Here is a 2912-nt window from a genome sequence, read left to right as displayed (position 1 = left end):
AATCCTCCAGCAGTGAGCCCTTCATGGTTTGTAAGACTCCATTCCGTCTCTCAACAACACCATTCTCAGCTGCTGTGTACGGATTTGTGCATCTGTGTTTTATACCTAATTGTCCCAACCACTGTTGAAAACTTGCTGACATGAATTCTGAACCTGTCAGTTTGCAGCTGACATACCTGTTGTTTATATCTCCTTTCCACAAAGCTTACCCATTGCTTAAATTTCTTTTTTTTTGCAAAAAGTTTTTTATTTTTTAAACAAAAACAACATAAAAACATCAACCTTCCAAACACTTACAGACAGTATTTTGATCAGTGAAAATCGTTTCGTGCTCTCAAAATTTTCAAACTCTCATTATATGACAAATATTTTTGCCTCTAATAAAAAAACAAGTGCTTAAACATTTTATCCAAATTTCATTTCATATATAATATTTCATCTCCATGCTTTATTATCTATCCATTGATAAAATAGCTCCCATATCAAATAATATTGTTTATCTTCCTATTCTCTTATTTCAAATGTCAATCTACTCATTTCGGCACAGTCCAACATTTTCTTAATAATTTCTTCATCAGTAATCATCTTCTCTCCTTTCCAGTTTTTTGCAAATACAATTCTAGCCACTGTTAAAATATTCACAATTAAATATTGTAATTCTTTGTTAAATGTCTCTGGTAAGATCCCTAATAAAAATATCTCTGGTTTAAGATCAATATGTCTCTTTGTCATTTTTTCCAACCACGTGTGTATCTTAGTCCAATATCTCCTTGCTTCTACGCATGTCCGCCACATATGGTAATAAGATCCTGGGGTCTGATGGCACTTCCAACACTTCTCCAATTTGTTCTTGAACATTCTGGCTATCCTCGTCGGGGGTAAATGCCACCTGTAAAACATCTTATACAAATTCTCCTTATATGCCGTAGACATTGTCATTTTATAATTACATGACCACAATTTTTGCCATTTATCTAGATCAATACCATAACCAAAATTTTGCCCCCATGCTATCATTGATTCTTTAACTTGTTCTTCTTCCAGTTTTGCCTCTAGCAAGTGTCCATACAACTTTTTAATTACATGGTCATCAGAGCCCATCAATATCTTATCTAAAGTAGTCAAAACATTATAAAAACCTTCTTGTTTGAGATCTTCTCGATATCTAGAAAATATTTGCATATATGAAAACCAATCCATCTTAAATCCCTGTTCTTCTAAGTCTTGCTTTAATTTAAGTTCACCCTTTTCATCCAATAATTCACTAAATCTAACAATTTGTTCCCTTTTAAATATCACTGGATATGAAAAAGCTTCAATTGTAGATACCCAGACTGGAATCTTCAAATAATGATATTTTTTAATCCTCTCCCAATTCAAAAGCAAAGCTTCACATATCTGATGTCTTCTAAAATACCCCTGTATTTTAGTTCCTTTGTACCATAAAAAGGCATGCCACCCCATCAACAAATTATGTCCCTCCAAATTCAATAATCTAGTATTTTTCAACGTTACCCATTCTTCAATTCACATTAAACTAGCTGCTTGGTAGTATAATTCAAAGTTAGGTAAGCCAAAACCGCCCCTCACTTTAGCATCTTGTAACAACTTCATTTTTATTCTTGCCTTTTTCCTTTGCCAAATATATTTATCGAAACTCATAAATGTTCCTCTCCACGGAAATCTTTAGTAAAAGGCGAAAGATTTATACGATCTGAAGAGAAACCAGAGTATTCCCATTGCTTAAATTTCTGTAGCACCTCTATTTTACTCTTTAGTAAATAGCAGAACCCAAACCTGCTGTAGTCATCTACAATAACCAGCGCATACTTTGCTCCTCCCAAACTGGCTTGCATTGGCCCCACTAAATCTGCATGTACCAGCTCTACAGCTCTTGTTGTCTGCCTTGTGCTACTCTTGCTTACTGGGAATGCCTTGGACTTTGATGATTTACATACTGCACAGTCCAAGTATGCCTTACATCCCTTTAAATTTAATCCTTCTGCAAACTGTTGCATTTGTTGCAAAACTCTGAAGCCGGCATGGCCAAGCTTCCTGTGCAAGACATGAACACATGAATCACGTGGTGCCTCATTTCCAAATGTTTGGGCACATTGAACCTTTTGTCCCTGCAACACATAAAGATTGTGCTTTTTTATGCCCTGTGCACATACATTCCCATTTCTCTTTATGAGACACCTCCCATTTGCAAATTTGGTCTCAAATCCTTGCTTGTCTAAACTAGAGACACTCAGCAAGTTATGCTCCATTTCAGGCACACATAAAATATCTGTCAGCATTCCAGAAAAAAACCCAACTCCAAGTAAGAACTCTGAAGCAAGCATTTTTCAAAGTTCTATTTACTAGAATAGGTAAACTAGCACATCTGGGAAAACCTGAATCTGAGAGGTCTGGGTTTTCCCTTAGTAAATCAAAACCCCCAAAACCATCCCCTCACTCCTCAGTCAATCACATGCTCCAATCACCATCCGTCCCATCTCGAGACAGCACTCCAACCACTCCTTCTCCAGATGCAGGATCGGCCTGACCTTGACTGACAGGAAGAATGCTATTACGTCTAAAGACAACCCCTCTACTAAATTCCCCCTCCTACTTTCCCACACATGAGAAGGTGGCAGCATGGAAGCTTCCGGCCTAATATGGCTTCCAAAGCTGACAGGCATCCCCCCCCCTGCAGAAAAAAACACATCCTGAAAAATAAAACAGACAAAACGCAAAAGATGGGGTTAACACCTTGTACATGACATCTTAACCCCCTCTCCCCCCTCCAGGAGGACCCTTTGGTTTCTCAGGGAATTTATCATGATATTGCTTTACTAGAGTATCAGCATTCACATCCCAACTTTTCACCCAAGTAGCTTCAGACAACAGGTACCCTTTCCAGTGTACCA

General features: G+C 37.6%; 1 pseudogene; it reads right to left on the bottom strand.

Moving 5' to 3' along the window:
• Positions 1 to 1633: 1633 nt before the first annotated feature.
• LOC139317774 (U5 spliceosomal RNA) lies at positions 1634 to 1734 on the bottom strand (annotated as a pseudogene).
• Between the last annotated feature and the right edge of the window lie 1178 nt (positions 1735 to 2912).

This window comes from Pituophis catenifer, unplaced genomic scaffold (genome assembly GCF_029215685.1).
Source record: "Pituophis catenifer annectens isolate HBS135680 unplaced genomic scaffold, rPitCat1.0.hap2 SCAF_5, whole genome shotgun sequence".
NCBI classification, from domain to species: Eukaryota; Metazoa; Chordata; class Lepidosauria; order Squamata; family Colubridae; genus Pituophis; species Pituophis catenifer.
Note: the sequence above shows the minus strand (reverse complement) of the source record. Positions and strands in the feature narration are given on the sequence as shown.